Consider the following 13454-nt stretch of genomic DNA (forward strand, 5'->3'; position numbering starts at 1 on the left):
TTTTGGTCTCAAGAATTTGTTGGCTGTCAAGGTAAGGTGTCTTCCATCCTTAAATTTTCTAATCCACATGGGTGGTGTCAGAGAAGGTGTGGTTATCAGTCTGATAGAGGCCCTTCTAGCTCCCTCTTTCATCCCCTTTATCTTGTCTTCCATCTCCATCATGGTTTACCTCTCCTCCTTTTACATCCCTGTTCGCATGGTACTTCTCCCCCTCAGGTAACAACCCTGTTCTCTGTGGAAGCTTGGCGTCAGACAGGTAACCAGCTATTTTTGTCCATTGGCCTTGGCTTTGGCAGCTTTACCGCAATCAGCTCATACATCCCTCGGTCCAACGATTGTGTCAGTGATGCCTTTGCTGTGGCTCTTCTCAACTTGGCTGCCTCAGTGATTTCTGTGTTGGTTGTATTTTCCATGATGGGCCACTTGGCTACGATGAACACTGAAAACTGTTACCAGAAGTGAGCTCAATTTTCATATGGAGATCATCACAAAGAAAATCTTAGAAAGATCATCATGAAGAAAATCTTGGAAAAAACTCACAGAACTCTAGTCTAGACCCTCCATCCCTTAGGATGTTGACTCAGTCAATATAGGCCCTCATGTTGGAGCATCCTAAACCTTAGAAACACCTGAATCATTCCAATTCTCTTTTAGAGATTCTTTTTGAAACTAGGAGAGCCCAGATTCAGAGGTTTTCAAAGATAGTTCATCCCATTCTTAGCAGGACTGCCATGGAAAAAATAGGGGATATCTTCAGCTCAACCATTAAACTGATGACCATGCTATCTCTGACACAATATCAGAGTCTCCATAGCCTAGTCAGTTCCCATTTTCTTCTCCTGTGACATTTTTTCCAAAACATCTCCTATTTAAGAACCCCTGTATTGAGTTCTAGAAACAGCCAGTGGTGAGCCAGACTACCACCCCTGCCCTCAGGAAAATTACAGTGCTGAGGAATCCAATACTAAACAGATTATCACAAACCAGATGGGATCCAGTAGTAGTAGGCCAGTGATGGAGAGACAGAAGAAAGAGACAGTAACTGCCGGGAGCATTCTCAGACTGCCTCATGAGACACTTAAACTGAGCTGAGTTTGTCTTCTGACGAAAACTGCTGCTAGTATTCTTTCAGATATTTCCCATTCATGGGCCTATATACAAATATAAATACCACTTAAAGTTAGGTAATACCATGCTACTTTTCATCAGCTTGTTTAGTTACCCTTATGAAAATAGATCTTGAACAATTTTCCATGGCAGTAAGTTGAGTTCATTGAGCTAAGTGAATTAATCATTAGGAGAATGAGTATGGGGATTCAGGTAGAAAATTCTAAGCAGAAAGAACATCATGTACCAAAGATGCTAAGATGAGAGATAGTATTGCAAGTTAAGGAAGGTGTAACAGTTGGTATAGCTGAAGAATAGGAGATGAAGAGAATTGTGAAGAAAGACAGTGTTTGGAGAGGCCTGCAGATCAAGAAGCAGAGATATGTTAGTGTTACCTACCAGGAGATAAGAGTCCTAAAGCTTTAGTCAATAATACTGTAGGAAAGATCCCAGGGGACAATTTAGGTCAGAAATTCTCCAGTTTCACACCTTTACAATCATGAAAGTAAGCAGCAGGCAGTGTACGCTTGGATCCTGAAAACTCAGTGTCAGTGCAGGCTCCACCTTAACAAGATAAAACTCTAGAGACTGCCCTTCTCATCTAGAGGATAAGGGAGAGAAAGTTATTTCAAAGGGTCAAATAATTTTATACAATTGTACTCTATCTCCAGGAATGCTGACATTGTGATCCATCTGGTAACTACTGGAGTGCTTCCTGCCCTGGTCTTGCCCCCAGATAGTCTATATCATAATCCAAGCTCTACCTACACAAAGTGGATCAGTGGCTTACCTACACAAGTAAAAGGAGAAATCGTACAATATTTGTCTACCTGCAACAAAACTGAACAATTGAGAGAGGTAGGTAAGGATTGAAGGTGGGGCTCTCAAATTCCCCAAAGGTCCCAGTGTATCAGAAACTTCATCTCCCCTTAGTGCGTCTGTAGAATCCAGGAAGACAATTCTCAGCAGCATCCTGGACAATTAAAACAAAGGTTTTTGCCTTTTGTGATAAGGCAATGGTAGCCTCTTTAGCACCGAGCACTACAGTTAACATAAACCTACTTACTCTAGTCCAAGAGATACCCAGCTCAGCTCTTGTTGGAGGAATTCCCCATGCCGCAAGGCCAGAGAGTGGTAATGTCTGTTAACAGTACTATATACTATTTTCTAGGAGAAAGTATGGGAATCGAACTGGGATTCATTCTAGCTCTGAGTCTTCACCATTCCTCCCTTTATTCGTAGATTATGGAGGGCCCAGGTGTGGCCTTTGTGGTGTTTACCGACATCATCTCTTTGTTTTCTGGACCCAACTTCTGGGCCATCATCATTTTCTTGTTGCTGGTGACACAGGGGATGAGCTCCTTGATAGATCATGCAGGGCATCATTACCCCTCTCCAGGATGTTTTCTCTTCCTTCAGGAGACATACAAACCTGCTCACAGGTACTCTGACTTATGACCTCAATACCCACTATGGCCATTATCTAGCTTAACCCAACTGGTATTCTTATGTAGCAGCCCAGCTTAAATTTGACCTTGATCCAAACCTGATGTTTTCCTCCAGTGGGTGTCTTGTGTGCCTGTGTTCCTGGGCAGCCTCATTTTTGCAAGGCCTTCAGGCAGCTACTTTGTGAATCTGCTGGATGATTACTGGATTTCTCTGCCCATCTTCTGCATTATCATCTTGGAGAACATGGCCATGGCCTGGATCTATGGGGCCAGGAGGTGATGTCCCAAGCCCAGGAGTCTCCTGTCATGCACCCACACAGCAAGGGTCCTAGGGAACTTTGGTCCTTTTCTCCATCCCTCCACTCTTTTTTTTTTTTTTTTTAAAGAGAGAGTGAGAGAGATAGAGGTAGAGAGAGAGAGAATTTTTTAATATTTATTTTTTAGTATTTGGCGGACACAACATCTTTGTTTGTATGTGGTGCTGAGGATCGAACCCGGGCCGCACGCATGCCAGGCGAGCACGCTACCGCTTGAGCCACATCCCCAGCCCCATCCCTCCACTCTTACCACCAGATCTCTGATCTCAGGGCTTAGGGAAAGCCCCAGGAGGGTGGAAAGAGGAACAGCATGGGCTGGTTCCTGGAGAAAAGAGTTTCGAAATGAAAAGTGGTGAGCAGCCCATATCAAGTCCAGTGGGCTTCTGAACCTTACTTTTAACCAAGTTAATGTGGATATCTGAAACAGGTAATCCCTTGCTTCTCAAAATGTGGTCTGTGGGGTAGCAGCATTGGCATCATTTGGAAACTTATTAGAAATACAGATTCTAGGGCTCCACCTCAAGCCTTCAAATCTGTATCTGCATTTTAACCAGATCCCCAGGTGATCTGTATGCACTATCATAAGAAATACCATGTAACCAAGGGCAGCAGCATTTCCAGGAGGTAGTGGTTCTTGGCATCAGTTTGCTCTTTCATACATTTACTCATTCTCACGTATCTCTCAGGGTCTCCTGTGTGCCGGCAAGTCTTATAGTTAATACTAGGAATTTCTAGGATGAATTATATTTAGCTTTTGCTCTCAGCCCATAGTGCAGTGTCCAAAGACAAAGACATACGTAAGCGGATCCCTGTGCAGTGTGATTAGTCTATGAGAGATGTAACAGAGAACACTCTGGAAATACACATGATTAACTAAAGAAGGATGAAGAGTTGGGTGATGCATCTTAGAGGAGGGTATACTTGAGCAGTATCTGGACAGGGGAGAGAAAGAGAATGAACCCAATTTGCATTTGTGTTGACATTAAAAAGGTATACCAAAGAAAGATGGATGTATGAGCTGGAAGAAACTTCATTTAGGAACTTAGCCTTTATCCTGAAGTTGATGGGGGAAAGGAATTTTTTAAATGCTTGGGCAAGGAGTGTCCAGCTAATTCGCCAGTAGAACATCAGATGCTTAAAAATCCTGGGGCAGTTGCAGACTGAAAGAGGATGAATTTGAGGTGAGAGGACTAGTCATAGAAGGGTTGCGGAGGTGAACAGAAAGGTTTAAAAAATGTCAAAGGCTCTTTCCTAGGCTAGATTTGAGTTGATCTCTCCCCTGAAGACCAGGTAGCCCAAAAATGGGCCTCCTAAAATTCTTGCCCTTCCTCTAGGTTCCTTGCAGACATGATGATCATGTTGGGCCACCCCATCTCCCCCATGTATCGTTGGCTGTGGTGCATTGTGTCTCCAGTTGTGCTGCTAATCCCGTTTTTGTCCACTGTGATTAATCTTTGTATGAGGACCACGACCTACCTGGCTTGGGAGTACTGTGAGCCTTCCTCCCCACCAGAACTCCTGAAGAAATGGGGACCAGACCTCTCAGTACACTATTGCCTGTAGGACCAAGTCATATCATTCCCTGATTCCCTGGGGATTCAGTTATCTAGTCTTGACCTGGCTCATCTCCTACCCCTATCTCTACAGTCTTCCATTTCAGAGAATCTGGGCATTCTAAACTTTCCTCCCCTTTCTCCGCAGTCAAAAGAAGTGATCCGATCCTACCCAACATGGGCTAATGTCCTGCTCATATTTTTCGTCTTCGTAACCATCTTGCCCATCCCTGCCTACAGCGTGCACACCTTTATGCAGGTGGCTGTTACAGTCACCAAGATTCACAATAGGGATGAAACTATCTTCAAGCCTCAATCTTCAGAGGTCTCACAGGAGCCCCCATCACTGCTTCAGGAGAAGAAAAACCCAAAGAAAATGAAGAATATATAATCGGGGGGAAAATCTTTCTACCATGTGAGTAATTCCTTTTGGAAATCAAGAGTTGGCTCATCTGGCATAACATCACTTCTTTTTCAAAGTGGAACTCCCAGTGCACAACTTGACACTAGAAGAGGTAAAACTGGCAACTGTTAACATAACTGGATCTACAACCTTTTGTTTTCTTAGACTGGGAACTTTTTTATTTGGCTGAAGGAGACTAACATAACATTCCCTCCACCTCCCATACTTGTCCTTACCTGAACCATAATAATTACATACTTTGGCTTTCCATATTTGGTTGACAGTAACCTATTTCTCCTAGGCTACATTTCTCTGTGAATTGGCGTGAGCTACAACTGGCCCATGTGAAACTAGGGAAAAAATAATGCTGGTAAATAGCCAATCTAGTGCAACCTTACTTTTGTTATTAAAACGTATCCAATTTTCAGTTGTGTTTGCTACTAGCTCTGTTGAATTTAAATGCTAGAATCCTAGTCCTTGCTGCCTGGTGCTTCCTGTCAATGGACTAAACCAGGCAGAGAGAATTTTCTCAGAAAACAGCAGATTGATTACAGCAGAATGATTAATGACCTGCTAATTGGTGACCTCCTCATATATCTCTTAAATATTTGAAATAGTTTGTTACTTTACCAAGTGAATTAAAGTCTTTTTTTTTAGAGAGAGAGAGAGAATTTTTTAATATTTATTTTTTAGTTTTCGGTGGGCACAACATCTATATTTTATTTTTATGTGGTGCTGAGGATCGAACCCAGTGCCCGGCGCATGCCAGGCGAGCGCACTACCGCTTGAGTCACATTCCCAGCTCTGAATTAAAGTCTAATATTATCTGTTTTTACAAGATGGTATTAAGAGCCTGGAGGAAGGGTCTTTGGTAGAGAATGAGGGGGAAAATAGATGTTAACTGGATAGAACTGAAGAAGACCCAGAGAGGACAAGATAGAACAAATAAGGGGTCTTCTTATTGAGGGTCTTCTTAATATAATATGAAATATATTTCAATAATACTCTTAGATGCATAGATGAGCTAAGAAGAAATAAAAGGAAATCTTCAAGACCCAAGCTTGAATTCAGATAGATAAGCAAGAGCTTTGGGGCAATTGCCACTGTCTTGTAACAGATACTTGGTTTTAAAAGTGAGGCAAAGACAAAGCTTTGGGGCCTTGCAACACACACACACACACACACACACACACAGATACACACACACACACACCAGAAAGAGGAAGAACCATCCTTTGTAGAAGCATGAAATAGCAATAAAATATATATGTTTTGATTCTGTCTCTGAGAGGAAGGAAGTATTCTTCCTTTGGTAACCCAACCTTCTCTCATATGGGATTTGTATTCAAATAACACAACTTGCATAATCTGAAAAACTCAACCGTGAGAGTTATATAAAACATGCCTGGTGGATGATACCCTTCCCCTGACCCCTGTCATAAATAATCTTTGGGGAAAATATAACCTTTATCATGCCTCATCTAATTCCCACAGATAATAAGCTTTCAATGAACATGAGTTCACAGAAAGATATTACAAAGCACAGGAAACAAGGCACCCTCTGGGAGGATTAGTAGAACTAACAAGTAGCAAAAACAGACCCTTTAAGGTACAGTGGTGCAGGCCTGTAATCCCAGCGACTCTGGTGGCTGAGGCAAGAGGCTCAGTGACTTAGTGAGACTCTGTCTCAAAATTTAAAAATGAAAAGGTATGGGGATATAGCCAAGTGTAAGAGAACCCCTACATTTCAAGCCCTAGTACAATATAAAAAATATATAATAATAATGAGAACAAAATAGGTTATAGGTGAATCTCAGAGATAGAGATCGTGCTTAGCATGGTCCAATCTCTGGGTTCAATGCCCAGGACCAGAAAAAAAACAAAACAAAACATACATATATCAGTCCCTTCAATACCTAACATACCAAGATTACTAAATAGCATAAAATAAGTATGCTTGATATATTTAAAGACAAAAAGAGAGAGTTGAAATTAAGAGTGAGAAGCAATAGATTCTCAAAAATGATTAGGGTATTTGATAACTACATCTTAACCAAAAGGGTGAGAAATAATTAATCAAGTTATCTGAAAAAAAAAAAGAACTTTTGGAAATGAAAAATTATAATCATTAAGATTAAAGATCTCAATGATACATTAAGCAACTGATTAGAAAACTATATAGAGGGGAGGGGAGGGAAGGGGGGATAGTAGAGGATAGGAAGGGCAGCAGAATACAACATACACTAGTATGGCAGTATGTAAAAAAGTGGATGTGTAACCGATGTGATTCTGCAATCTGTATACAGGGTAAAAATGGGAGTTCATAATCCGCTTGAATCAAATGTATGAAATATGATATGTCAAGAGCTTTGTAATGTTTTGAACAACTAATAATAAAAAAATAAAAAGAAAACTATGTAGAGAAAATTAGTGAATTAAAAGATAAATCTAAAAATGTAGCATAGAGAAAGTACAGGATTAAAAATATGAAAGAGGTTAATAAGAGACATGAAGGATAGAGAAAGTCTAACATACTTTGGATAGTTCAATGGTTTTAGTATATTTATAAAGCTCTAAATTTTGTCTTTTTGATGCTCAGTATACTTGTTGATACATGTTTCAATATTGAACCATCCTTGTAGAATCAATGCTAATTAGTTGTACTATATTATCTTTTTGATATATTGGATTCTATTTGCTAATATTTATTTAGTTGTACATCCAATCATTGTAGGTGAATTTTTCTTACTACCTTTTAACAGATGGTAGCATTAAAGTCATGTTAGCTTTATAAATTGAAGAGCACTCTTTTTTTGTTGTTGTTGTTAGGCAGTACATCTGAAACTACAGTATGCTAACAATCATATCATAGAAAGCTTGTTAAAAAGAGGATTCTTGGGCTAGGGATGTAGGGCACTTGGCCAGCATGCATGAGGTTCTGGGTCCAATCCCCAGTGCTGCAAAAAATAATATTTCTTAATAATTATGGATTAAAATATAAAGAAGACTCTTAGACCTTCCCTATACCCTCATAATTCTGGTTCAGTGGATCTGGATTAGGGGCCATTAGTTTACATTTGTATCACACTCCCAGTGGTGCTGATAATTCATGGACCACACTTTGAGTAGCATGGTTTGACTGACATTAAAACCATCTGCTTTTTTAAAGGTTAAACAGAATTTGTCTTTAAACTTATCTGGTTCCAGGTACCCCTTTCAATGATAGATTTTTTTAAAAAAAATATTTGTTCAATTGTAGATGGACACACAATATCTTTGTTTATTTTTTCAACATTTTTTTAGGTATAGGTGGACACAATGCCTTTATTTTTATTTATTTATTTTTATGTGGTGCTGAGGATTAAACCCAGTGCCTCACCTGCGCTAGGTGAGCACTCTACCACTGAGCCCCAACCTCAGCCCCTTTTTTTTTTTAGAGAAAGAGAGAGAGAGAGAATTTTTTAATGTTTATTTTTTAGTTTTCTTTGTTTGTATGTGGTGCTGAGGATCGAACCTGGGCTGCACGCATGCCAGGCGAGCGCGCTACCACTTGAGCCACATCCCCAGCCCGCCTATTTTTTAAAAAAAATATTTTTTAGTTATACATGGACACAATATCTTTATTTGGTTTATTCATTTTTATGTGGTACTGAGGATCGAACTCACATGTGGGAGGGAAGTGCTCTGCCACTGAGCCACAATCCCAGCCCTCTTTTTTTTATTTTATGTGGTACTGAGGATTGAACCCAGTGCCTCACACATGTGAGGCAAGCGCTTGACCACTGAGCTACAGCCCAAGCCCCTCAATGATAGATTTTTATTCATCTTTTTAATATTTTCCATTAATTTTCCCCAAAATTCTTTTTAAAAAAAAACATTTATTTTTTTTTAGAAGTAGTTGGACATAATACTGTTAGGGTCTGTAAACAAGTCAAGATGGCGCCTGGCATTTTGCCAAAGGGAGTGGTTTGTGAAGTAACGCCAGCGAACCATTAAGTGTGGAGATTCCTTATTGGTTGACTGCTATATCTAGTTTATGTTAATTAAGATAAGCTGTGTGGAATGTATATGTACCCCTCCTGTCCTACAGTAAAGGGCTCCCACTCCTGCTGTATCAATGTACACAAGTTGCTCATCACTCCCCCCCCCCCCCCNTATCAATCTACACAAGTCCTTCATCCCCCCCCCCCGTTATTTTGCTGCAGCCGGACTGGGACTGCAGCATAATACCTTTATTTTATTTATTTATTTTTATGTGGTGCTGAGGATCGAACTCGTCTTGCACATGCTAGACGAGCGCTCTACCGCAGAGCCACAATCCCAGCCCCCCAAAATTCTTGGCTCACTTTTACTAATCTACATTTGCTGTATATCTGATTTTCAGGTTTGTTGACTTCAAGTTTCACATAGGCTTTCCTTAAAATTCTCTCTAAATTTGATGACTATGCCAGGTGCGGTGGTGCACACTTTTAATCTCAGTGGCTAGGGAAGCTGAGGCAGGAGGATAGCAGATTCAAAGCCAGCCTTAGCAACTTAGGGAGGTTATAAGCAACCTAGTGAGAGCCTGACTTAAAATTAAAAAATACAAAGGGCTGGGGATGTGGCTCAGTGATTCAATCCTTTGGTTCAATTCCTGATACCAAAAATAAAAATAAAAAATAAATTTTGAGGACTATATCTCTTTTTTCCTCCTTAATGTTTTATTCCTTTTATTTATCTCATGTTTCTTTAGTCAAACTCTTAAGCAACATTTGAATTTATTTACCTTTTTGTTTTTTTGTTTCCTATCTCATTTTGATGTCATCTTTTATTTTATTATAATTTCTATCTAGTTTGTCATTCTGATTTCTTAAGGGAAGTATCAGGTTCTTTTATTTATTCATCTTTAATCTACATTTTATTAAGTATGATCCTATAGTTTGGATCTGTAATGTCCCCAAGAGGTCCAGGTGTTAAAAACTTGGTCCTCAACTTGCACTGTTGGAAGGTGGTGGAAACCTTTAAGAGGCGGAGCCTAGTGAAATGTTAGGTCACAGGGCAAGTGCCCTTGAAAAAAATTGTGAGACTCTGGTCTCTTGCTCTTTGTCTCTTTGCTTTCCCACCATGAGGTGATCTGGCCTCCTCCATCAAGTGTTCCCACCATGATACACTATGCTATCATAGACCCAAAGCAACAGGCCAAGGGACCATGGACTGAAACCTCGAAATCATGAGCAAAAATAGACCTTTCCTCCTTTTAAGTTCATTATCTTGGGTATATTGTTATAGTTATGGAAAACTAACATATGAAAATTTTGCTGTTTCAAAGGTTTTGATATGATATATTCTTCCTTTTATGTTACCAGGAAACTTCCAATTTCCTACTCAGTGTTTTCTTTTTAATATTTATTTTTTAGTTTTAGGTGGACTCAATATCTTTATTTTCTTTTATGTGGTGCTGAGGATCGAACCCAGTGCCTCACACATGCCAGGCGAGCACTCTACCACTTGAGCCACATCCCGAGCCCTTCCCATTCAGTGTTTATCTGAGATTATCCACAAATATATTTCTTAATTTCCAAGTAATTAAGATACTTTCTCCTTGTTAAAATTATTTATCTCTAACATTATTATTTGTCTATTAAACTGTCCTTGTTGCTTGCCTTACAGTTTCTCTATATCCTTACTATTTTTACCCTATTAGATCTGCCAATTCTGAAAGAAATGCATGATTTCTAGATTTTTGCTGAGATAAGAGCTAGAAGTTTGAAACTTTTATTAAAGTTCTCTGAGAGTTTGTCCCTATTAAGTACCAAAATAATTCTCCTGTTTGGAATATTTTATACATTTGTGTTAGTCAACTTTCTGTTACTTTAACAAAATACTGAAAGAAACAACTTAAAGATGGAAAGATTTACTTTGTCCCGTGGTTTCAGTCCATGGTTGGCCAGCTCCATTGCTGTGGTCCTCAGATGAGGCAGAGCATCATGGTGGGCAGGGTATGGTAGAGCAGAATCATTTACCTCCTGGTAGCCAATAGCAGAGAAAAAAAGAGAGGAAGCAACCAGGAACAAAATATACCCTTCAAAGTCATGCACCCAGTGACCCACTCCCTTCGACTAGGTCCCATCTCTCTCCATTCAGCTCTGAATCCATCAATGGATTAATCATTAGAGCACTCATGATCCAATCACTTTCAGGAAGTCCCACCTCTGAACATTGCTTCACCAGGGACCCAACGCATTAGTCTTTAGGGGACAATGCAAATCCAGGTTATAACAACATTCCGGACAGTTTATCATTATCTAATACATCAACACACACAATTATATACCTTTTCACTTGTATACATGTACATATATATGTACACAACAGGAGTCAGGGTCCATCATTTACCACATTTCTTCTCATTGTCCTTGTCTTTTGAGTCCTTTGTCTTACTCATTAATCTTTTGGCTAAAGTCCTTTCTCAAGGATTTTCCTTAAAGGGGTTAGCTGGGTGATATTTTCTATAAATCTTTGCATATCATCAAATTCCTTTTGTTTTGCCCTGGCAATTAATGATAACTAACCGGGTGAAGGTTTCTGGTCTCAGTTCCTTACTTTTTTTTTCTGCCTTCCATTGCTGGAGATGAAAAATCCGATGCCAGCCAGATCCTTTTTCCCTTTTATGTTATTTGTATTTTTTAAAATATATTTTTTAGTTGTAGATGGACACAATACATTTATTTATTTATTTATTTATTTATTTATTTATTTATTTATTTTTTGTAATGGGGGATGTGGGGATTAAACTCAGGAGCACTCAACCATTGAGCCACATCCCCAGCCCTACTTTGTATTTTATTTATACTTTGTATTTTATTTAGAGACAAGGTCTCGCTGAGTTGCTTAGCGCCTCATTGTTGCTGAGGCTGGCTTTGAACTCGTGATCCTCCTGCCTCAGCCTCCCAAGTGGCTGGGATTACAAGTGGGCGCCCCCATGCCTGGCACCTTTATTTATTTATTTTTATGTGGTGCTGAGGAATGGACGGAGTGCCTCAGTGCCTCACAAGTGCTAGGCAAGTGCTAGTGCTCTACCACTAAGCTACAACCCCAGCCCCTGTTATTTGTATTTTTGTCTATATATCTCTAAAGTGTTCTCTAAATCCTTGTGTAGGGCATGATGTAATGTGGGCCATGTTGCATCAGAAAAGAGGAAACCTAACTTGTTGGCTGCTACCCACTTCCCAGTCCTGGGGCCACATGTGGCTAAGAGAACACCTAGCGATTAGCCAGAAGGCATTGCTGTGGGTTGTGATGAAGAATCGGACCACGGGCTGGGGATGTGACTCAAGCGGTAGCGCGCTCGCCTGGGATGCGTGCGGCTCGGGTTCGATCCTCAGCACCACATACAAACAAAGATGTTGTGTCCACCGAAAAAACTAAAAAATAAAAGTAAATATTGAAAATTAAAAATTCTCTCTCTCTTAAAAAAAAAAAAAAGAATGCGACCACCTCTAGGATAGGCTCAGAACCCTTCTGCCCTCAAGGACAGCTCTTGTCTTCCATTACTGCCTGTAGGATGGGTGTAGATGTAAATTCTCCCAACCCTGCTGACCTTTACCCTGATTGGTTCCTGTGCATTATATTAGCTGTGTGTGTTTTCTCAATAAACGAGATCCTGCTTTGACTGTTCTCCCTGGCGCTTCTGATTGTCCTCCTGGCAAGTGAGGGCTGGGTGTGGGCGGCCAGTCGACCTTTACCTTTCTTGGTTCATCCTGGTTGGGGCGTGCTCCCCCAATCTCTCCCACAGGTCAGGAGGGAACAGGGGGCTAAAAACCTCGACACCTTGGAGTTCACAGATTTCAGAACTGTGTTGAATTCAATAAAGCCTTTCAATTTAAAAAGTTTTTCTTTTATCCGGGGGCATCATCCTCTACTACGAGTTTACTTATTGTTTCCTCTCCATCCATTCTTTTATTCCTTTAGGACCCCTGTTATACATGCTTCTCAATGTGGCTTTCAAGTGTTTTTACTCTTGTGTTTTTTCACAACTTTATATCTCTGATTTAGTACATTTTTCCACTCATTCTTCCAGACAACTAGTATATATCTCAAAAGTAATTATTTCTCCTTTGATTTCTCTGCTGACTTATAAAGCTTAAATATCATGTTTTTTAATTTTTATTTTAAAATTTGTGTTATTTATTTATTGGTTTGTACTGGGGATTGATCCCAGGGGCACCTAACCACTGAGCCACATCCCCAGTCCTTTTTTATTTTGAGACAGGGTCTTGCCAAGTTGCTGAGGCTGTCTTTCAACTTGCAGTCCTCTGGACTAAGTGTTTTCTATTTAAAAAAAGGTCTTTTTGAGCTGTAATTTGACTTCCTTGAGTGCCTTTGGTCTTCTTCGTTGTCATTTTTATTGTTGTCTCCTCAGCAGTACTGCTTTCCAGCCCTCCCCCAGGGACTTCTGACACATGTTTTTATTTTTATTTTTTTTTTTAAGAAAGAGTGGGGGGGGGAGAGAGAGAATTTTTTAATATTTATTTTTTAGTTCTCGGATCGAACCCGGGCCGCACGCATGCCAGGCGAGCGCGCTACCGCTTGAGCCACATCCCCAGCCCCAAATGTTTTTATTTTTCTTTGGCACCTCCATAATGCT

The sequence above is a fragment of the Marmota marmota genome, unplaced genomic scaffold (assembly GCF_001458135.2).
Source record: "Marmota marmota marmota unplaced genomic scaffold, marMar, whole genome shotgun sequence".
Classification (NCBI taxonomy): Eukaryota; Metazoa; Chordata; class Mammalia; order Rodentia; family Sciuridae; genus Marmota; species Marmota marmota.